This window comes from Bidens hawaiensis, unplaced genomic scaffold (assembly GCF_021521415.1).
Source record: "Bidens hawaiensis isolate Kalapana, Puna unplaced genomic scaffold, B.hawaiensis_p1.1 tig00012010_1, whole genome shotgun sequence".
In the NCBI taxonomy this organism is placed as follows: domain Eukaryota; kingdom Viridiplantae; phylum Streptophyta; class Magnoliopsida; order Asterales; family Asteraceae; genus Bidens; species Bidens hawaiensis.
Genome location: NW_027491964.1, coordinates 163,277 through 188,988, shown reverse-complemented (window position 1 = coordinate 188,988; position 25,712 = coordinate 163,277). Strand labels below are relative to the sequence as shown.

Below are 25,712 nucleotides of genomic sequence, written 5' to 3'. Positions count from 1 at the left end.
TTCATACTCTGAAGCGTGGTACATCTATATATTTTTATAATTAATTATTTTTCTTTATATATATATAGTAATAAATAAAATCAAACAATTTTTAATATAAAACAATTAATAAAACATATTTTCAATATATCAAATAATAAAACAAATAGCATGCTTAATTAAATTTACAAACCTCATTGAGTTCTATGTAAAAAGTATCTATATGCTTAATAAGCAAAAGAACACACACGGAAAGCATGGCACAATTTTAAATATCATCAATTGGGTTTTCCCATCTTTCTACAATTACATAACAATATTAAATAATAATATATTAAAAAAAACATTTTTAGATGTTTAATATAAATTTAATCATTAATACCTATTATTTAGTTATGGATATATATTATATACATTGACCAAATAATTTAACATGAAATTATTTATGGATGATATAAATTCTGACTTTAATACGAGTTTAATTGTTTTTCATTTCAAATAGAACGACGGTTTTTTTTATTTAAGCTACAGCACTCTAAATTTGAAGAGCCCTGATGTCTCATTTTGACCATGCTATGTTTTTTTAACCAGGTTTATGCTGGCTTCAGAGTTTGGCTTGTGCATTCCTCCGAGAAACCATACCGCCGTCTTTCACTTGATCATCGTTTTAACGTCACAATAGCAGATATCTCTGGCGTAACACATAGTGGGAACAAAACTCGAGTTGGCTCAGAATCCAAACTGACACCCTTGTAAAAGGCTTATCTCAAATCATTCATTACCAATATCTACACAAAATAACCCAAATTAGAATCAAACTTGGGCCCCACATAAGAACTTAACCTTCCTACCATATGGCCACAAGTGATAGATATTTTAAAAGTTTGTTTATATCAATTAAATAGTTCAATCATATTAATTATTCAAACTTTTGTTTATTATCAAATAATCGTTCAATCGTATGTTTAAAATTAACATAATTTATATATATCTCCTTAAAGCTCATTTTAAAAACATATATTGATAAATATATGTTTTAATACTTGATGAATTACATTATATTTTATTTACGAGTTTGTTTAATCTTTGCAATACACATGTCTTTAAAGACAAATTCTTTTTATTACTAGATATATAACGTTGCTTTTGTTCAACTCGTGTAACACATGAGATTAATTTTAACATGCTACTCTACATATTGAAGCAAAAAACTTCGACAAGAGCATTATGAGTGAGAGTAGGCATGAGTAAATGAAACTGGGTGTTTTCGGTACCAATTCGTTAGCAACTTTAATTTTGAAATTTTTTGAATCGGTACAGGTACCGTTACAGTCTATACCGATGTTTTATCTATTTTTTGCTTTCGGTACCGGTACTTACTGATATTGAATCGATACAGTACTGTACCAAATTTTTTTAGTACTAGTATCTAATTTTACATAATTTTCACTAGTAGAAAACCGAACTTTTGACGCGGTTGGGTTTCTTTTTTTGACGCGGTGCTATTCCAAAACCGCGTCTAAAAATGTCTTTCTCATTAAAACTGTTAATCAGGTGCCAACAAAATGCGTTTGAGGGTTTATAACCGCGTCAAAAGATTTAGATTATGACTATAGCAACGGTTTTTAAAAACCGCGTCTATAACTATGATTTCTTATTCCTTAGTCCATAAATCTGACCCATTAGATCAGTTTAGATTATAACTTTAGATCGATCAGTTTTCCTTTATCATCTCATAACCTGAACCCTCTCCATAATCCCACCATATCACCTTCATTCACTACTTTAGGAGCAATTTTGAAGAACATTTAGTTGTTTCCTTCTCCAAAAAGGTAAACTTCGTCATCTTTTCTTCTCCAATTTACTTCCTCATCTGCGTTTTCCCCTTATTGCTTAATTTTGGGTTAACCTAATTTTTATTAATATTCCCAAATCGGTTTTAGGGATTTTGATTTTGCCGAAAGTTATCTTATGTAATCGATATGAATTTGGAAGTTCATTATAGTTCTTGATTTTGTGACTAGGTTTGTCACAAAGTTCATTAAGTTGCGATAATTCATGTCCACCACTCCAGTTCAGTTCCCGATCTCCTACTTCTATACGACCGCTATGGATGTGGGCGAGCACTGGAAAGAGGGACTGCGGCGGTGATGCTTCTCGAATACGCTACAGTGATGATTATTGATCATTGATGGTTAGATTTTTCTAGTTAAATTGTTCATTCAAACGTCAGTTGTACATATCAAAGGTGGATTTTGTTATGTTTGTTTCTGGTCTTACTCGCAGGTTCTTATTATGCTGTATAAAGGTGAGTTCTGAAGACGCACGCCACCAGCTCGATAAAATGCTTGAACCAAACTGACTTTTATTTCACGCGATTAACCAATTTTCCGTAAGTTTTTTTTTAATGGTACTTGTGATCTGCTCATTTGCATATTCCTTTATGCAAACCCAATCTATATACATATATAATTATGATGTTTTCTATTAACATCAATTTAAATTAATTAGACATACTTTTATAAGAATGTTGATTTTTCTTAAAGTATTATATTGTAAGTCACCAATAACTCATTATGTAATTCTTTTAGACATCAAAAGTGAAATATATATATATATATATATATATATATATATCTGTTTACTAAGCTTCACTTGGGATGCGTTGTCTATAGTAAAATTGTCATGACATAAACTTTGATTTCAAACTTTTGCAAGGGTCGTATATATTAGAGGAACTCGTGAGCAGATTTCGTCAACCTACTCGAGAACATGATGCTTCAAATTTTTACAAGCTTAGGAATACGCTAAATTGAGTATTTGTACTCTCGATTTGTATATAGCTGAATAGATTTTAGTATAGTTTGTAATTGGTTCTATCTTGTAGAAAAATGTATTTTGACGAGCTTATATTGTAAAATTCTAGATTTAATGCATTTTGGTTTATTTTGTGATTTTGGTGGATTTGGGTTGCTAAAATTCTGCAATGAAAAAGATTTGGCAGGTTACATATGGATTTGACGCTAAATTGCAATTCATTTTTTTAAATGTTAAATATTCTTTTGGCGCGGTTTCAAAACCGCGTCTAAAGATGATTAATAAAAATGCCACACCCTTTTTTGACGCGGTTGAGTGTGCATTTGACGCGGTTTCCAAAACCGCATATAAAACCAAGCTAGCTTTTGCCTCACCATTTTTTGACGCGGTCTAAAACCGCGTCTAAAAGTCATTTTCACCGCATCTAAAAAGCATTTTTCTACTAGTGTTTAAATTAGATATACCAATACTGAGTTCATCCACTACGGCCCCGTTTGTTTTTTAGAGATTTAAGTCTAAATCTGAATACCACATCTGAATGTTAAGAGGTGGTTCAAATGTCTGAAATCTGAATCATTAAGAGGTGGAGGCTAGAGACGAACCTCTAGTCGTTGGAGATGGAGCCTAGTCTCTGGGTTAGAAGTTAATGGAGGCCGGAGACAAACGTATGTTTTTTTGGGTTAAGAGGTTTTCAGACCCACTAAAAGCTCTTATTGGTTCAGATGTTATTAAGACTTTGAACCTCTTAATGCCAGAAAAAAAACAAACAACCCCACGTCTGATTACGTCTGACCGAATCAGACGTTTTCCTCTATTCAGAGAAAAGAGGCAAAAACAAACAGGGCCTACCTAAATTTGAGTAAGTATGAATTCAATGCTATGATGTGACGTGCCCGTTAACCAGGTGTCCAGGTGTATTTTACATGCAATAGATTAATCATCTAACAGGTGGTAACCCGATTACGTCACCTTTACTCTCTTTCCTCTAAAATACACATCCAAACATCACATGTTTTCTGATCATTAAAAAATAAGAAGTTTTCAAAAGTACTTATTTGTTATGGGTTTAATCCCAACAAGGATTCTGGTCGGATCAGAATTCCATGGACCCCAGAAGAATATGAGCATCTGCCAAGGAAAGACAACAAAAAGCATATAGAAAAAAACATGAATGAACTCTGAAAAGCCTAATGATTAGGACCTCTTACCTTTGACTTGAATTTCTTTTAATGGCCAAACAAACATAAAATATATAGGTTCTACGTAAGAAGTGATTTAATGGCAAGGGTCATCGTCAACTGGCCCAACCTAATCATACAAAGCTCTAAAGTGTCTCAAAGTTATATTAAGTTTCATGGAAAATTCACCCGTCCGAAAACGCACTAGTGGTAAAAACCCGGATGCCCTTAGTATCGAACTGAAGATTAATTAAAATGATCTCCGTCTTTCTTTATTAAGCCACTCAAGTCTCTCTAAAATGTTGCAAGTGGAATTGAACTTAAGCCTCCATTAAAAATCCAAATGCCCTACTACCACACCATATTGGAAAGGACACCATTAACTTGAACACCAAACAAATATATATGTATTATTTGTAATTTGTAGAAACAAAATGTAAAATGATATATTATCTAACTAATTGAACATACAGCCTAGGCCAATCAAGAATTAAATAACTAAGTAAATCATCTTCTTCTTTGCAACCCATACGAATTCCATTGAATTCTATGTGAATTTCATATCAATTCAGCCACAATATTTTTATATATTTTTATTTGTTTTACACTGACAAACATTTATAAAAAATACGTATTTATAAAAAATACGTATAAGAAATCGACAGGCGGGGACGAACCCGATGGAGCCGGCCTCTTTGCGCCGGTCACCGTCATCTTCTTGAGCTCTCCGGAGGTGACAGTCGCAGCCTCCGGAGCGGTGGTCTTATCACCACCGGGATTCCCCGCCACCTCTTCGCTCTCGGTCTCCGAATCAGACCGAGGCGCCGGATCGGCAGTGGAGGCCACCTTCTCCTTTCCCTTCCCGCCGGCAGCCTTCTTCTTCCGCACCAACGGAGGACCATCTGCGGATTCCTCATCAGAACATACGATTAGAGGAATTCCAGCAGAGGTTTCAACATTGAGGGGTCGAGGGTTGAATAGCGCCTTACCTGGCCGCCTGGCGCTCAGGATCTCATGGCCTAGCGGGTAGACCTCCACGAACCGATCCGCAGTTTGTTCTAGGATGGGCAACTCGTTCTCGTCTAGAGCGCGAGTACCCATCCGAGCGGGACCGTCAGCCTCCCGCGGGTTAAGGAGCGACTGCAGGTCGTTCCCCTCTGAAATAAACAGGGAAAAAGTTAGAAGAAATTCAGAATCAACAAAAAGAAACAAAGCATACCGTAAGGAACAGAGTTCGAACCGTATTCGAGGACGATTGGGATCTTTTGCGCATCAGCAGCCTTCCACACCCGGCTCATCCCCAGCATCACCATCCCGGACTCCGCAAACCGGTAAACCGGAGATTGGACTCGGGATATCCTCGAAAACCATTCCGCCTCCTCGTAGTTGGAGGCGTGAAGGCTGGGAAGAGCTTGCCCGTTCTTAAACTTCATGGCAAGGGGGATGGCGCGAGCGGATATGAAGAAGAACTCCCGCTTCCACGCGCGAAGACTGCGCTCGGTTGCGCAAATCTTCAAACCCTTAACCCGGGTTATCAACGTGTACCACCCCTGGATGCACCTCCAAGTGTAGAAGGTCATCAGGCGGTCAACATAGGGCTCAATGCCCAGAATCCGGCACACCCACTCAAAGTGGCGAATCTTGGCGATCGCCATGGGGTGCAACTCGGTCAAATGAACACCGTGCCTCTCAAGGACACGGTAAACAAACTTTGTCAATGGGAACCTAAGATTCCCATAAACAAAGAATGCAGCATAAACCCCGATCTTGCCTCTGGGGGCATCGTACACCGTCTGGTGGGGTTCAGGAAACTCAGACTCGAGAGACTCGAGCATGAACTTCCTGACGACGTACCGATACAGATCGCCAGGCAGAGCACACTGGCACTCTATCCAGCAGTACTCTTGTCATCGGCTGTAGAATCAAGATCACGAGACGACATCTTGCAAAGCAAAGAAGAAAGCGATTTCGAGAGAATGCTTGCCTGAAAAGGGGAGTATTCGCCGGAAATCGCTTAAAAGATGAAAAGAAGAGTGAAAGTGTGGATTACAAAGAACCCTCTCCCCCTTTATATACTAATCGCAATTAATGCGATGAATTTAATACGGAGGAGAGAGAAATCGAAGGTGCAATGAAACTATGACACGTGGCGAAAAGCAAGCTGGCAACAGCTGTTGACAGGACGCATACCATTAATTTCGCGGCCACGCGACCGAAAAATCGCGCCCACGCGCCTGAAAAAGCGTCTGGAATGACCATGTACTGTCACGTCACCATAACTTCCTGCACGTCCTGACACAGTCAGAAGAAACCGTCGCACGACGTTTCAGATGTTTGGACTGTTCTTATCTTTCCACCAACTCTTCGAATTTCGAAATTCAAAATTCAAAAAGATTCAAAAGTAAGCGGAAAAATACCCCTTACCTTGGCAACCAAGTAACCATAAGACGGGTGCGGGTACAGTGTCAAGGCAAAACCCTTCACATACTTAGCACCCGCAGGGAATTGACGCCAGGAATACCTTGGAAGTAAAGTAACCGTAAGACAAGTGCGGGTACAGTGTCAAGGCAAAACCCTTCACATACTTAGCACTCTGCAGGGAATTCAAACCAAGAAGGATCTTCTGGGCCATGCTTGCGGAAACGGGAATAACATCCCCGCATGACGGGAACGTCGAGAACTATATTGTTTGAAACTCCAAGATGGAATTGGTGGTTTTAGCATAATTGATCACTATGTTGAAAACTACCAAGACCCCATGGAGAATCCACACAAGTAGGACTCAACGCTCCTGACGTGCGAGGAGGTTACAAACCTACCCGCTTCACACCCAAAGATCAAGCAGAAAAGTCGGGAATTTCTGCGTGACATCAGGAAAACCGCGGGAAGAATCACCACGGAAAACCTAAAAACTAAACCCTTTTCAAAACCCCTTGCTAAGTCCAAAAGTTCACCTCACTTATTAATAATTCATGAGAAGAACATTGGACTGGGGGGACTTGAAGAGGTAGGTCCCAGCAGAGCCCAGTTGGACCCGCAAGACTCACCTTGAACAGGGACGTCTGCGCAATGACCAACTGCTCCAGCAGGACCCACCATGCTCAAAGAACCTTACGCGCAGTACACCAGGTGTACCCGCTGGGAAAGCCTCCCAATGGTGAAGTACCCCGCCTGTTCCCGCAGCTGCGGATACAAGCCATCAGGGAAGGCTACCCGCACTAACAGCAAGGCTACACGCACAAGGCATTAGCTACTTCAGTAGTCACATGAAGGAATGAGCAAGGCGGGAACACTCCCGCCTAAATGAGCCAGTCCGTATGCTTCTGGAAGGTCTTTCGTACTATACCTACTAAGGTATGGGCGGAACAGACAAATTGACCAGAGCAGCCCATGAACCAATCACAGGGTGACAGCTCACCGACAACAATACGAGGAGGAGCATCCTCTAGTACTGTTTGTCACTATTAGCCGCTGCCTACTCACCAACCCTTACGATGGGACGTGCGCAGCCTACAGTTGGTGGAACAGTGCGTAGCCGGCAGTAAAGGAACAGTATACAGCCGACCTTTACTGTTGGCCGTAGCCTATCCACCAACCAGTATGGCCTATGCGTAGTCCACTGTTGGTGGAACATGAATACTATTCAGCCGGCTGTACCTTCTAGGAAACTACCTTCGGCTATAAATACTCCAACACCTTGGAATGGTAAGGACATCATCTGATATCTCAATCTTATCTAGCAATCTCTTAATATACACTTATATTCAGAGCAATCTAGTCTGATTCTCACGCCGGAGGGTGGTCACAAGGAGGAACCCCCCCTTCTCAGTGACGAGCTTACGGTGTTTGTTTTGCAGGTCCCCTGAAGAACAACCTTCTCTGCTAGACCTCATCCTCGTGGGAAACATTACTTAACCCCCAGATTATCTATAATCTGCCCAGGGTTCACTTAGTGTTTCTTCAGTAACATGTGCTGAATCCTTGTTGACTTTTGTGACACTCTTGTACTCTTTAATCACAAAGGACAACAGTCGTTAATAAAGACAAATCACCTTTTGACTTGATGTGTTATACGTAATCACAAAACCAAAGATCCCGAAAACAGAAGCGTGGGAAATTGATTCCGTCAAATAGAAACCGATCAAAGCCTTGAAGGATCCTGCTTGTTCTCAACGTTCACCGCACCAGACCGCGATTTGAAAACCCAACTTGGTTCCGATATTCGCCGATTGATAGCTTCTCCTCAAGCCACCGATCACCGCCTAACGATTATCGATATCTTGAACTTGGCTCTGATACCAATTCAAGTCCCGGATCGATAAACAAACACGAATAAACAAATAACTCTCGTTTATATTAATCAGAAAATATAACTCTAAAAACTGATTACAAACCCTCAAACCCTAACTCGGTTTGACTCTTTATGAACCCTAACTCGGTTACACCAACCTCACTCTAGATGAACCCTAACTCGGTTACATCTCCTGTGTGTCTCTTGGATGAACCCTAACTCGGTTGCATCTCACACCACACAATCTATAATGTCTAACAATGACATGTTAATATAGACTAACCTAACTTGCTAGCCAATACATACCTATTATAATAAACCATAATTGTAATCCCATAAACCCATTACATAATAATGAATCTCACGGACCCAATAGGTCCAACCGGTCACCTACACGTGACGGGCCTATTAAGTTGGAAATTACTTCCAACATTCACTCCTGAAGAGGATCGGACGATTATCTACGAGCATGCTGTGCATGGTAACCGTTGGGCTAATATTGCCCGTCGTTTGCCTGGTCGGACCGGTAACGTTGTTAGAAACTGATGGAACTTCACTCTAAAGCAAATGGTGTCGGAAGAGGGTGATGGCATAGATTAGTTTTAAAGAGTGGTAATAAGTCTTAATGTAATGAATAAAAAAGCAAAATTAAACAATAATAATATTTAGAAAAAGAGTTTAATTGTGTTGTTGGTCATTCATGTTTGTGTTTTCTCTATAAATAGAATTGAAATTGAAACAATTAATATATGGTGGCAAAGAATTTACAACTAACATAAAATTATATAGGAAACTAGGTTTATTAAATTGGTATTTAATATAAATTGGCCGGTTGGATGCTATAAAACGAAAGACAAAAATCCCGAATAAATAATCGTGGTATGTCGATCAACACATGATCGGTTTGTTAATATATTTTGTTGAATTCGGTGGGTATTTGTTGGGTTCATTTCGATACTAGAATTCGCTATAACTACTAAAAGGTAAAGCAAAATATAAAATTGGAATTCGATGATATTCTAAAATAAATTGGTTTTTATTTCTGTTTATACAAATATCTTATATATTTAAAAGTAAGTCTTATATATATATTACAAAACCTACTTGGGCACACTTAACATTTTTGTTCACGTGTTTCATTGTTAAGGTGTAAACTAATCGTTTTATTTTAGACTCGTATAACATAGAAGAGCTCAAGATTTATTTGTTTCTAACTAAATATTTAAACTTAAATCGTATATAAATACAAAGGTCAAAATCGACTAAACTTGAGTTCAACTCTTTTAACTCCGCATATTTTTATTTGTTTTGAAATACATGCCTAAAATGTGCCTTGTGAGTAATTTGCAAATTCACGTCTAATTAATACTTGACTTTTTTTATTATATATAACTAGTGTTTTACCCTATGCATTGTGTCGGGCATGTCGAATCTCTTTAAGTATTTGTTATGTTGCAGCGGTGCACTAATGTGGTGGTGAAAAATATTTTGGAAAATTAAGAAGATATTTTTTTTTGATCAAATATGAAAGTGAGGTTAAGTGAGGTAGTGTGCTATAATTACCATTTAATACATTAATAAACTTTAGTACTTTACATATATACATGGCATGAGTAAAACATTCTTAAAATATGTGTGATACCTGTTACTAACATCCAATTTCAGCTTAGGAATGACTCCTTAATCAATCAATTATACCAGATAAGATAAGAGGAACAATATTTATGCATAGTTTCAACCAAAACGAAAGAAAAACAATAATTACATTAGCGTTATATTTTTAACATGTTAGAAAGAAATGAATATTTGTTTTCTTTAATTATCTACAAGCTATATACAGTGACATATGCACGTTTCTTACTCTTAAAAATCTTTTCTTTTTTAGCTTAATCATGCCTGGACTCTTACTTGGTCCTAATTCATATGGAAGTCTACTAATATTATCACAACTTATACTATATGTACGGAGTATATACTATATATGAACGTATTTACAATGCACGCTTATTCTTTACGTACATAACACGCTTCACCAAACGTCATATACATTACAACCCTAACTAAGAAAAGGCACACGAAACACAGACGACTATCGATCACTTGAAGACCTTTAACTCCATTTGAAATTTAGGAAGAATTTCTAGAAAATGAATGTATATACTTTAATTCTGTAGTCGGATTTGAACTTAGTTGTTAATTATATAACTTGAAGTCTTAAATCCCTTTAATCATACATTGTTACACTCAAATTTATTTTATTTTAATTAATTTTATTGTTGCTAAAGTTTCATTTTACTTACCAACTAAAGTGAAGAAAAGATAAGTGTAACGACTTCTACACAATTTACTTTTGAGACTAAATTTAAAGAGAGTAATCACTACAAGTTACTTCTACACAATTTACTTTTGAGACTAAATTTAAAGAGAGTAATCACTACAAGTTACTTCTTCTAACACGTGAGGAAAAAAAGTAGAATACCTCTTTCTTCATATATTGACGTGAGTAGAGGTGGACAAATAAACCGGTTAACAGAATTAAAACCAATCTGGGTTGAAACGGATTATCTACAAACCGGTTTGTAATTTTCTCTATTCCAAACCGGTTAACCGAACCAAAACCGATCAAAACCCAAACCGAAACCGTTTTTTCTCTTTCTTTCTGACCTTTAATCCCTCTACTGTATTGCCATTTATCACGAAACCATTTTTCTTCTCTTTCTTTCGAACCTTTGATCCCTATGTTGTATTGCCATTTTCGCACTTAATCTATATACGATTTGCTTGATTATTTTGTTTCTCCTTCCGCCATGAAACATGCAATCATCTGTATTAATTTCATTTTATCTGGTAGTTATAATTTTTAAGTTATTATCCCATAAGCCTTTTATTTTTTATTAACTTTTATAATGCATTCTTTTACACAAAGATAAAAGTTACGGTTACCCTAAATTATTTGGTTTATAAAGCTACTGCGTTCAATTTTTTTTTTAAAAAAAACTAGGTAACAAACGTGTCGCGTTGAGGCGCTGCAGTGATGCGAATTTGATCTACACTTATCAGTAAACGGCCACAACAATAGTAACATTTGTGCATCTTATAGAAAAATAACATTATTAAAATGACGTTTATCCGGATGTTGCGGTTGCAAGCCAACACAAATTTGATCGATATTGGATAGGTTGTTACGGTACTAGAAATAAACTCAAATATTCATTTTGTCAAATTAACGTATTTAAAACTAAAAGAAAAACAAAAACAAAATAAAATATAGTTAAAAAATAAAGTAATTCTATTTATTATTTATTGCTTTTAACTAACTAATAACGCTCCATAACACATGATTAAACATACTCATTTCTTTCATAAACTTGGTGGGGCCTACCCCATTAAAAAGTAATCTCTCATTCCCCATTATAAAACCAATAAAGACCAAACCATTTACATGTACACTCTAACATCCTTAATTCTCTCTCTCAAAATCAACAATTTTATAAATACTTTTATTACTATGGCAGGTAATCCTGTGAACTTTGTTGCTCAAGTAAGATTTCATTGGACAGAACAAGAAGATCAAATGCTTAGGCAACTCGTTGACAGGCATGGTGCCAGAAATTGGCCATTTATAAGCCGGTCCATACCTGGCAGAACTGCTAAATCATGCAGGACACGATGGTATAACCAGCTATCACCGCTGGTGGACCATCGTGCTTTCACGCCGGAAGAGGACCGGGTGATTATCTATGAACATGCTGCGCATGGTAATCAATGGGCTAATATTGCTCTCCTTTTGCCCGGTCGGACCGGCAACTCTGTTAGAAACCGATGGAATCATACTCTCAAGTACATGGTGGCGATGGCCGAGGAGGAGGTTCATGATAGTGATTAATTTGTCTTTGATTTTAGTGTTAAAGAGGAGTTTCTAGTTGTAATGTAATAATAAAAGAACATAATACTATTATGTTAGTTATTATTATAATAATAATAAAGAAAGTGTTTCTTGTGACTGGTCGAAGAAGTTTTAATTTTTCTCCGGAAATGGAGTCGTAACAATTAATTTATGGTGGCATAAATTTACAACTATTATATAATAAAATAAGAAAAATAAGTTTATTAAATTGGAATTTAATATGAACAAGTTGGATTAATATCTCGCTATGTGGCGGGAGTTTGATCGGTTTCGGTGCACTTCCTATACGGAACGAAAGAGAAAAGCCAAGTAACAAAGTTTTAATATGCCTAAAAGGTATCAACATGTGATTCCGCACATTTTTGTAGTTGAATTTTATTCTGACGATAAAAGGAAACAGGTATGGCGGCGGAATTTAATAGGTATTTATTGAGTTCCTTCCGGCACTAGAATTCGATATAACGACTGAAAAAGAACTTAAAAATTAATGTCGGAATATAATTATAATCTAAAACAATTCTATATTTATAATTATAGAATTAATTTATGGTGGCATAGAATTTACAACTAATATATAATAAAATAAGAAAAATAGGTTTATTAAATTGGTAATTAATATTAACTAAGTTGGATTTATATCGCGCTATGTGGTATTGTGGTGGGAGTTTGGTCGGTTTCGATGCACTTCCTATACGAAACGAAAGAGAAAAGTCAAGTAACATATTTTTAATATGCCTAAAAGGTATCAACATGTGATTCCGTACATTTTTTAGTTGAATTGTTGTCAGACGATAAAAGGAAACATATAAGGCGGCGGAATTTAATAGGTATTTATTGAGTTCCATCCGTCACTATGATTCGATATAACGATCGAAAAAGAACTTAAAAAATTAAAGTCGAAATATAATTATAATCTAAAACAATTCTATATTTATATTTTTAAAGATATCTTATATTTTATATAAAGTCTTATGTTTATTACAAAACATACTTGGGCACATTTGACATGTGAATTTTGTTCACGTGTTCCATTGTTGAGCGTAAACCAACTATCCTTGACTAAGTTCATGATGGACTTGTTTAACTCAAAAGAGCTCAATCTTTAATCTTTATTCATTTTTAGAGTCAAGTGTCATTTTAGTACCTGTGGTTTACTAAATTACGCAACTTTAGTATCATTTTTAAATTTTATGCAAATGGCTACTCCACGTTTCTAAAACTTGCCATTTTACTACCTTTCTCTAACCCGCCAATGTTTTCTCGTTAAGTATTGGGTAAAATGGTAATTTCATCTATTTTATCGATCATTTAGTCAAATCCCCCCTTTCGTTATAGTTTTGTTTAGTTTTTAGACATTTCAAAACCCTAGGGGCTAATGGTGTCAACTCCCTAAACCAAACAACCCCCACCCCTTTCCCTTTCGTTTCTCCGGCTCCCACTCCCACACACCGCCGACGAGACTCCGGTCATTTCTACTCTGGCCAACCGCTTAGTTTTCGATTTAAATCCCAACCCAAAAACGTTCACGACATTTCATAAATTCAATAATTCAAAAAGCAACAACCGATTCACCTGCTCAAAGTCCCATTCAACTTGCACGCCGATTTTATGTTAGGCCCCGTTACCGGTGCCTCGCCTTAACGTTGGATTTACTCATAAACACAGTTCTAAATATCAGAGTTAATTAAAAACTTTCGTGGAATAATAATAACAGTTAACCATTCATTACAAATACTCGTAACTTGTCGAACATAATTAAAACATAGTATCATAACATAATGACAAATCTTCCGATATCAGCTTCTTCAGTCTTGCCATGTATCCTGCTCAAACCAGCTGTCTCAATCTGTTAACCTGCGTGCATACAAAAAATCAGCTACGCTGAGTGAGTTCTAGTTAATCAGACGACATACAATACATCCACATACTTACATATGTACCCGAAGGTTCATGCCTTCATTTTACTTACATCCTTACATACGTAGTTTCATTCATACATATACGTTTTAAAGAGCATTATGCCCTATAAACTTCGTCGATATTATTAGGGTCGGTCCCCTGCGTTCGCCGACATTATTAGGGTCGGTCCCCTGCGTTCGGAGACATTATTAGGGTCGGTCCCCTGCGTTCGGAGACATTATTAGGGTCTATCCCATGCGTTCGCCGACATTATTAGGGTCGGTTCCCTACGTTTAGTACATTATACTATACCTGTCTTACATGCTTTCCTTGACCATACGTGCAATCTCCGAAGAGCGTTCACGTACCATTGACATATCATACATACATTATTCATACATCATACATATTCATACGTACATCATTCATACATCCTACATATCAATCGTATCTTTAACTGCCACTTGACGGTACATGCAATATCCGAAGATCGTTCACGCACCGTCAAGCAATCATCATACATAAACCATACAAGGCATACACTTACCATTTAAGGTAAGTGTATTAACTATCACATCGAGTATGCACACAGCCCCGAAATCATAACACGGAATGGGGCTAGAAACTCACCTCAATGCGGACGCGTTCACCGTTTACGGTCATTCCCCTCTTTAGCTGTGCACGAGTAACTGTATAACAATTACGCATATTAATTATTATCACTATCCATATCGTATTTCTAGTCCAATTATAACCCTCAACGAACGGGGGTCCGGGGGCAGCGCCCCTGGCAGCGGGGTCTAGGGGCGGCAGCCCCTAGCAGGGTCTAAGGGGCAGAGCCCCTGGCTGGTGTCGAGCTGTCTTATCACATTTTCCATTAGCGTTTTGAATCATTAATTAATTTGCTACTTAAAATCCAAGGGCTTCTTTGTAATTAAATCATTCTTTTCTAAGTCCAGGGACTGTTCTTGTCATTCCGTTAAACCTCTAATTCTTACTGGTTCCTAACTAATTGGCTTATCTTAGCGAACTGGTTCCTATAACGAATTGGACTCTTTAACGAGCTGGACTCCTTAACGAATCAGTTCCATAGCTAACCAGTCCATATAAAGAATTAGTCCATCTAATTCGTTATCTCTTCTAAAGAACTGGTCCATCACGAATCAAGGGTAATTCGTTACCCTTTTACCCTAACGAATCAAAGACGAACTAGAGCTAGTTCGTTGTGCTCCCTTATGCGAATCAACTAATGAATCACCTTCCAATTCGTTATGTTCCCATAGCGAACTAGGGTTAGGTCAGAGAATGTCAAAACATTCTCTGACATTCCTTAACCTCGTACCACTATTCCGGCACCGCCATTGCCGGAAAATCGGGTTTTCGCTTCGTTTTTCACCGTTTTTCGCCCCGTTCGATCCAGATCTGAGCTAGGGTGATTCCTAAGCTCATCTTAGGTTCGGTTTATACCCGATTCCACCCGGATCTCGTGACTTAAACGGTTTAACGGTGTCGGCTCGTCGTTTCGTGACCATATCTCACGGGTTTAAGTTAATAAAACATCATACTAGTATTACCTCGGGTCGGTGTTCGGTTTCTTTCTTGGTTTCGGTTAGAGAAAAGGGAGGAACTAGAAAAAGATCTTAAGTGTGTGTTTTGGGTGGTGTAAGGGATATGTGTAGAAATGAATTAAATGGGTAATTAATCGTTTATATAATTATGGATCATGGGCTTAAGCCCATGGTCTTTCCTTCTTTCTTTCATAACCCAAGTCCATAACCCATATCCATTTATCTAACACTAGCCCAACTCATATTCTATTTATCTAAACCGATAACGACCCACTATAAAATAGACGAAATTTATTTTATTATTAAAATCAAAAGTAGGATGTTACATTTTACTCCCAACTAAACTCATCGCCCGTCTTCAACAACAACAATCTTAAGCATTCACACAATTTAGAATCACATACCAGTATCCAACATACCGATTTTCCTTCTCAACAATTTTTCTTAACCTCATCCAACAGATCAATAGTAATCCGCAATACAATATGTGTAGTACATTAACATGATTAAACAACAAATTAACAGCTCTGTTTGAAGGAATTGAAGGACAGACTCGTGCCTGAATGTGTTAGTGTAACTCGTCACATGATCCGTTATGACCGATTTTGACATTTCTAGGGTTTATGAGGATTTGTGGGGTCTTTCAAACTTCACAATACAAATATTCATAACCAGCTTATGAACAAGTCAGTCACTTGCCCTAGTGGTTTGTGCATCCATTGTTAAATCTTCATATCGGTCATAGACGCGAGTTCGAGTCCTTGACACCACATAATTTTTTGAGTTTATGATAAAATAACTGAAATACATGTTTACCCCTGACTTAACGAGGAAAAATTAATTGGGTTAGAAAAAGGTATTAACATGGCAAGTTTTGGAAACATCAAGTAGCCATTTGCATAAAATTCAAAAACGGTACTAAAGTTGCGTAATTGAGTAAACCACAGGTACTAAAATGATACCTAACTCTTCATTTTTAAGTTCATATCTATAACTTGACTCGTATCTAACTACAAAGGTCCTTAAAAATGACTAAACTTAATTATGGTCTTTTAATTTAACATATTTCCAGCTATATTTGTTTTGAACTTGATGCCTAAGACGTGCCTCGTGAGTAATTTGCAAACTCGCTTCTTATTCATACTTGAGATGTTAATAATATGTAATTATAATTATATAACAATATTAATTAAACTAGAACTCACTCAGCGTAGTTAGCTTTTGGTTTGTGTCAGGAAGGAGTGTGTCGGCAAGCTATTCGTACTAGTAACTGGCATCTATGTAGGAATTTTAAGTTTGTTTTTGTTAATGTTAAAGACAAGATGCTCTTTTTCTTATCTTTACGACTTTGTATGTTAGATACATGCAATCCTAACTCTCATCGCCTAGTCTTACACTCTTACTCGCAAGGAAGTCCAATTGCACTATAATTACTTATTAATACATGGATATACTTTGAAGGAATAAAACTTTCCAATAACATGCCTCAATATTCTCTACTATATAAATGTCATGCTTCACAAAACATGTTTCATTCCTTCCAATTTAGACTAGGAAAAGCACATTAATACTTGTATATGTAGTTATGTTCCACTCTTGCAAACTTACCGTCAACTTTTGCTTAGGAAGGAATACTTATTAATGCAATTTGATCCACTTCTAGACGATGCTACATAATTGCTTTAATCGCGACAAAAAGAAAATTAATTATCACATCAACGCTTATTTTTTGGAAAATTTTCATGTTGAAACTTCATATTAAACAAAAGGATCCAATTACAATAGAGAGGTAGGTAAGTGGGCCATAATAAACTCCTTTGTCAATCATACAAACTGTATCCCTTCTTGACATTATTTCACATATTCTATCTTTTCTTAAGAGAAGAGGGAAGGCACATTGGTGTTACCTTCATAACACGTGAGTAAAATAAATGCACACTCTTTTTTTTTTGTCTCCCGGTCTTTGGTATCCTGACGTGCGCGCCTCATTTTGTTCAATAGTCATTACAATGACGTAATTTTTCTAACACGTGAAAAGGAAAGAAATCTCCGCAGCCAACGACAGGTATAGCGTGATGTTGGCGTTTCGTTTTATTCTTTTTCTCTTTTACCGTACATGTAACCTCTCAACCGTATTCCTACCCTAAAGCGTGGTATGTCATATGTGATGTGTCAACTCACTATGTTTCTCCTTTCACCAAACAAGTAACCATCTCGTGTTCTCATTCTAGCGCATGATCATGAATGTTTTTTTTCCCAATTTTTTATTCTAAGATAATTGCCTAGCTATTAGAATATTGGGTGTGGTTTATTCTTCCCCATTCAATGATCCTACGTGGAGAGTTCAACACTCAAGGGTGAGTGAGGAGCATCGCGCCCCATCCTCCTCTCATGCATGATAGGGTCCATATGATCACGATCATGCGCGTCATTCCTCACCCAATCAAATTATTTGTGTTTTTTTCCGTTCTCTTCTCATTTTTTTCTTATCTAATAATATAATGGTGGAAAACAAGACATAAGGATAAGAGCTATACACCTCTCAACACTATTCTCCACACTCGGCATGTTTACGCCGATGTTTTGAAACACAACCTAACCCTGCATGTCTCTGGTACCTATACCAGGTCGGATCATGGTATTTGACTCGTTTTCTAAGGGTGGCTGTGGACCCGGACTCTATGATCCGCTGGATGAATTGGTAAAAGAACTTTTTAACTAAATAAATATAACGTGGATGCTAGGAATTGAACCCGGGTTCATGACCGATACTAAGTATTGTTGAATACTTCACCAAACAACCAACCAAACTACATTTATGCTAGTATGGAAGAAATATAAATGTTATATATTTAAACAAGTATGTGTAAATGCACATGAAAGTTGGATATTATTATTATTTTTACATTTATAATATTATTAATATCAATAATATATATAAACGAAACCATAAAAATCCTATTTGTCACGATGTGGTCGCTCCCCCTTTTTTTGGAATCACCAGATTTGCTTGGTTTTTAAATTGAAGCTTCTCATGCATTTGACCCGAATTCATGGGTATGAGTTTTACCAAACCCAGATATTTCTTAAACATGTTATAACATCTCATTGAATTAACAATTAATCTCTCTAAATTATTGATGTGAAATTCCTATAAAATAGGATGTGCTAAAAAGTATTATATGGTTTTTTTAAAAAATCCATTTAAAAATCACCCAAATCCATTTAAAAATCAAATATTAATATAATTCAAAAGTCGGGAATTTAACACCCGATGTTTGGTACAAAAGTGTTTTAAACATGAAAACCATAATTTACATTATTTTAATAATAAAAACTCCATCTGAGCCATCAGATCGTCTAATGGCTATTCTTCATCTCCAAACACCTAATCTTGATTACCTGCAAAACAGTTATAAAATACGTCAGCAACGCATGTTGGTGAATATGTTGACACAAAATATTTTGATACTTAATTATCCTCTCGAGACATCGTAGGCCTCGGCCCAACGTGGCTAGGAAACAATTAAGTTCTGAAAGTCTGAGTAACTATTACAAACTCCAGCTCAACTCGAAACCGCTCAGCGAACATCATAGCGTTCGAGATCGTAGCCACTACCTATATACACAAGATTATCCCCACTCGAACATCGTAGGTCCGGCCCAACGTGGCGAGGGCATAATCAAGCGTGGCGTGGTGTGCCCACCGTCTAACCACATATGAAAGGATCCAGACAAACGTATACGATAGCCTGAGGGCCAGCGATTACCCTTTTTTATAACGTTTTAGGGATACGCAATCCCATGTAATCATTTATAAGACTCGATTTATAAAGTTGTAAAAAGTTGGGCATATTCACCTTTGTTATGATCAGTTTAACCCACTGATGAAATCTTCTTGTTACCTCGAACCTATAGTACGAGAATAATCTTTTATAAATACTAGATCATCGATTTAGCTTTAGACCTTTAGTCTAATTGCATAATCATTACCTTGATAGTCATTTCTCTTATATAAATTACTAGGACCTTTAGTCCAAGAAGTTTTATCATTTAAACACTACGTTTCTTCTTTATGAAGAAACGTATATATATCCATAATAATATAAAATCTTTATGATTATAAAGAATTAATATATATATATATATATAGGGTAGGGTTAATGTAAAAACAATAATTTTGTGAGAAACATAAGAAGAGATCTAGACCATTGGATCTAGGATCTGACGGTTGAGATTGGTAGTTTCTGAAAACCGTATAGTTTCCTATTTATATGGTATAGTTTTAATTTAGGTGGTTTGATTTATTTTAAAGCATTCTCACACTTCTCACAAAACAATTGTTTTTTATCTGAACCCTCTTATATATATATACATATATATATATATATATATATATACCCTCGTCTTGTAAAAGATTATATTTTTACTTTTTATATAATCAAGGTATAGACTATACCCTCGACTAGGGTTTAAGCCATATATAATAATATATTCGGGCAGAACCCCTACCTTGTATGGCTTGTATTTCTGGAAATGCTTAAGCTTGACGCGGGCAGCACTCTTACTTGTCGTCGGTATCGAGGGAATGATCTTATAACACTTCTACGCCTTGCACGTATTTCGAGAATCGATTGTCGGAACAACGGGATCGTGACACGGTTTTCGAGAAAGTGAGTTGTGAACTGATTTTGGGATGCCATAATGTAACATCCCGAAATTTCCAAAATGATATTAATTATATTACTTAATAATAGAGGGAAAGTTTACTCGGGTTATCGGGAAATAAATAAATAGAGTAGGAGTTGGTATGGGTCGGCTAGTGTTGGGTAATGGATATGGGTTATGGACTTGGGTTATGAAAGAAGGAAGGAGAGTCCATGGGCTTAAGCCCATGATCCCTAAATATAAATACCATTAATCACCCTTTAATCCTCATTCTCACATATTCCATACACACACCCAAAACACACACGACCCGAACCAAGATCCGAATGCGAAAACCCGAGCTTGTTGGTGCTGGAACGTCGTGACGGACCAAAACATCAAGGCTTAACCGTGTTCGTAGTTCGACTTGTTCAAGGTACGTTTATAGTTAGAAATCATTCGTATAGGTTCGGTTTGATTTGAGAAATGATAGATCTGAGTTTGTATGGTAAAAACGAATCCAACAAAGCTAATCTTACTGAAAATGGTTATGATTTGATGGGTTAATCGATTGATAAAAAGAACCCGTAACATATATGCCTAAATCGCACCCTTTAAACATCGATGTTAGGCCGATTTGATGGTTGGGGTTTGTAGGCGCTGGTCAGACGATCCCGTGGGTACCTAAATCGAGTTATTTGGTTAAGAAACGAATGTGATTAAGGGATTTAAGAACGAACAGTAACTGCAGACGACAACTTCGCCTGCAAGCTAAGTTCCCCTGATGAACTTCGCCTGCAAGCGAAGTTCGCCTGATGACAACTTCGCCTAAAGCCAAGTTCGCCTGATGACAACTTCGCCTAAAGCCAAGTTCGCCTGATGACAACTTCGCCTAAAGCCAAGTTCGCCTGATGACAACTTCGCCTAAAGCCAAGTTCGCCTGATGACAACTTCGCCTAAAGCTAAGTTCGATTAGAAAATAGATTAAAACGATAAGTAAAAGTAAGCTAATACTAGGCCACCAGATTAGATCAGAAGAGTATTGATACGTGTAACTTATACAGTCAGCCGAGCTCAGTTAAAGAAGGGATTTACAACTATCAGAGGAAGAAGCAGAGTTCAGGTGAGTTTCTAGCCCCATTCCTTGTTATGTTTTCGGGGCTGTGTGCATACTCGATGTGTTGTTAATACATTTATCCTAAGTGATAAGTGTATGCCATATGTGATATATGTGATGGATATGAATGATTGCTTGTCGGTACGCGAACGATCTTCGGATATTGCGCGTACTGTCAGGTTAAAAATAAAGGTACGAATATTATATATCGAAGATGTATGAATATTACAAATGAATACTTGTCGGTGCGTGAACGATCTTCGGATATTGCACGTAACGACAAGGGGTATGGTTGTTAAATGAAGGATGTAAAGAACGCCTAGAATGTTTTTATGCTATAATGTAATTATTGTATATGTGAAGTATGTGTATACAGGTACACGAATGGTATGTGAGTTTTACGTTCGACATAGTAAGTTAGGATGGCAAATCCCTCTAGCTTCTGTCGGACATAGACTCGGCTGGTGATGGCATAGTTAAGGACTGCGAGCCTTATACGTGGTGTAGATGATAGATATAAACGTAGATAGAGACGGTAGGCCTTATACGTGTTATAGGAGATAGACGCCAACGTAGATAAGGACGGCGGACCTTATACGTAACGTAGATAAGGACTGCGGAACTTATACGTAATATAGGTAGGCGTTAGCACAGGAAAGGACTGTGGACCTTATACGTGCTTTAGCATGGGGGAGGACTGCGGACCTCGTACGTGCTATGAATTAGGTTGCAACATAGGGAAGGATCGTGGACCTTGTACGTGTTGTGGATGTATGATGGTATAGGGAAGGATCGCGGACCTTGTACGTACCATGAATGGTGAACATAGGTAAGGACGGCGGACCTTTTACGTGTTCACGACCTTGAGTACAGGTATAGACGGCGGACTATGAACGTACTCTCGGTAGACTGAGGTTAGTGATTGTAGATATGTATGTATGTATGGTAGTAAGTATGTATGTAGAACAGAAGGGTAATTGGTTAAGTATGGATATGTATCTTCGGATATGTATGTATGTGTATGTATTGTGTGGCGTCTGATTAACTAGAACTCACTCAGCGTAGCTGACTTTTAGTATGCACGCAGGTGAGTAGGATGAGGCAGCTCGCTTGAGGAGACACGTGACACTGAATAAGAGGCTGGCATCGGAAGACTCAAGACGTTTAAGTTAATGTTCGTTAATTTTGAAAGACAAAATGATGTTTTAAGACAAGATGTGTTTTGTTACGAAATGTTATATGAAAGTTTTTATATTCCGCGAAAGTTTTAATGAACTCTGATTTGTAAGAACTGTGTTTATGAGTAAATCCGACGCTAAAGTAGGGCTACCGGGTTCGGGGCCTTACACATAAGCAGAGCCCGACACCCCTATTTATAGGGCTAAGATTGTGACCCATCGCGATACGCGATGGGTTAAAAAGGGATCCATCGCGTATCGCGATGGATCTGTTAACCGCCTCTGATTATTTTATTACGCGATGGAACTTTAGGTTCTGACATCGCGTATCGCGACGTCTCCCACTAGCCTTGATTGGTCACCTAGTAGACCAGCTACGTGTTGACATGTGGCGCCACGTTGTTGGACACGTGTCACGATTACTTCGCCTGGTCATCGCGTATCGCGATGACCTAAGAGGTTAGGCGATCGCGTATCGCGGCACCGCCCACCCAAGAGGTTAGGCGATTGCGTATCGCGATGGGTCTTGAAATCAAGATTTTTCATTTTAGTCCTTGTACTTTTACATCTTGCCACTTCTTGACCTCGCTTCCACTATCCAAAAACAATAAGGCGGCTCTCAAGCGGCAATGCGAGCGTGCGAAGTGCGCCATCAAAGCGTCGCATTGCGCCCTTCGTCGTCGCCGTCGCCATTGTCCTCGTCCTCGCCCGAGCCCGTGTCAGTGCGCGTGCGCGTCGGGTGCTCCGCACCCTCCTTTAGGAACACTTGGTGCATGTTATTCATAAAATAATATTACTGTGGAAACTCCATCTCTTATAAAGAGCTTCCAAATTTATTTCACTTTATATGTGGGATGCGATTTATTTTCCTTATTTGTACCCTTTGAAAGAAATTCTATTTTCTTCCTACTTTCAATGTGGGATGGATATCCTTCCACCATTTTCTTAATATGAATTCTTCTAACTTATTATAATCCATATATATTATTTATTTACCATATTTATTCTTAAATTATTTTTGGGTCCTCATATTATCAAAGTTTGACATTTAACCCAAAAATAAATATGGTATTTTTTTCAAGATGTTACATATTGATAAATGTATGTTTTAATACTTGAGGGATTACATTATATTTTATTCTATGAGTTTGTTTAACCTTTGCAATACACATGTTTTTAAAAAACCAAATTGTTTTTATTAATAAATATATAATGTTGCATTTTTTTCAACTCGTGTAACACATGGGGGGGATTAATCTTAACATGCTACTCTACATATTGAAGCAAAAACCTTTGACAAGAGGATTATGAGTGAGAGTAGGCATGAGTAAATGAGGCTGGGTGTTTTCGGTACCAATTCGATAGCAACTTTTGAAATTTTTTGTAATGGTACCGTTACAGTATATACATATATTTTACCCACTTTTTTGCTTTTGGTATCGATACCTTACCGATATTGAATCGTTATAATACTCTACCAAATATTTTCAGTATCGGTATCCATTTTTAACGAATTTTGAAATCGGTATAATGAGTTCATCCACGAGGATTTTACCAAAATAGGGGAGGAGGGAAAAGTATTTACCAAAATGAGTGATTTAAAAAATATTTACCAAATTTGGTTTTTATTTGTTAAGTCACGTTTTCTTATTCATAATCTTATTGGTTAATAATATTTTTTTGTTAAAATCTTATATCTAAAAATAGTAAAACAAGAAAACATAAATTGAAAAATAATAAAACTTACATGATTAAAAATATGAGATTGAAAAATCGTTCATGTATATAATCGTCCTTGCATATATATTAATAAAAGTTAATTTTGTTATTGCAAATTTATCATTATACAATAAATAATAATAATAATAATAATAATATGTATAATAAATAATTAACGTCAAAATCATCATAAAAATAACAAAATTTTATTATTACAAATTTCACATGCACAGAATATTTGCACGATAATCTAGTATATTAAAAGCAATCATAAAAATAAATATTGGCGCCCGCTCCGATATTACTGCTATCAATATCGAAGTTGTTTGGTCATAGGCAGTACGGTTTGTTATTGGTACCAGTACGGTGCGAACACCAGTAAGACTTTTGATCTTAAAAAAAATAATAATAAGCCATTTGTTTTAAATTGGTTTTTTTAAAAGAAAATAACCATATAAATTTAAAAAACAATTTTAAAACACCCTTTTGAATAAATTTTGACGAAAGCAATAAGATTAGGCTTTAGTTTTGTCGAATGTAAAAAAAAAAATCTTTTTCCATGCTTATCGTCAAATTTTTAAAAAATGTTTTATGAATAGATCTTATTTTTTTAACGATAAAAAATCATACCACTTTTTAATAATTTTAAATAATCGATTTTTCCAATGGTAAACTTTTATCGATCTTATTGTCAAATGTTAAAAACTAGCGATGTTACCCGCGCGTTGCTGCGGCGCTATTTTTGTATATTATTTTTATTTTGTGATGTTAAGGAATAACATTCAAATAAAAGAGCATAATGTTAACGGTAATATTATGTGTTACTGTGATATTTAAATTTGAACATTGTTGTAACAATTCAAGACATTAATACTAAATTCTCTTAAAAGATCGGTTCATATGCATGTTACAGTTTTGGGAAAAAAACGTCACAGTGCATACACAACATATTTCATATTTTTAATTTTGGTAAATCATTTTATCTTCATCACTTATATTTCATATTTTTAATTTTGACTTTGTGGATTTGTTTGAATTGTTTTTCACAAAACAACATATATTAAAATCAATTAAAATTTATTTAATTATTGGTTGTTAATGATAAATTATTATTTGACAAATAACTTGGGATTATATTCGTCGTTTTTTGGCGAAAGTATCCCGGCCACATCCACCATTTCCCGTGACGTCGACACATTAATAATTGAAATTAATCAACGAAAATTATGTCATATCATAACCGCAGACGGTGAATCACGCGGTCAAACCTTACTCGCGCTGGTAAAGATTTCAGTGATCCTAATTTTTGCGACGACGAAGGAGGAATCTGATTAATGAATTCAGTGACGATTAGGATAACATATATGGTGTGAAATTGTAGCAAAATGTAAATTCATGACGATTCTTGTATG

At 36.6% G+C, this 25,712-nt stretch overlaps 1 protein-coding gene and 1 pseudogene across 1 annotated transcript in view; both read left to right on the top strand.

Moving 5' to 3' along the window:
- Nucleotides 1-25,712, top strand: part of LOC143539721 (asparagine--tRNA ligase, cytoplasmic 1-like) — a 74,375-nt gene that overhangs the window by 26,479 nt on the left and 22,184 nt on the right. The window lies entirely within an intron of this gene.
- Nucleotides 11,774-12,151, top strand: LOC143539750 (transcription factor MYB77 pseudogene; annotated as a pseudogene).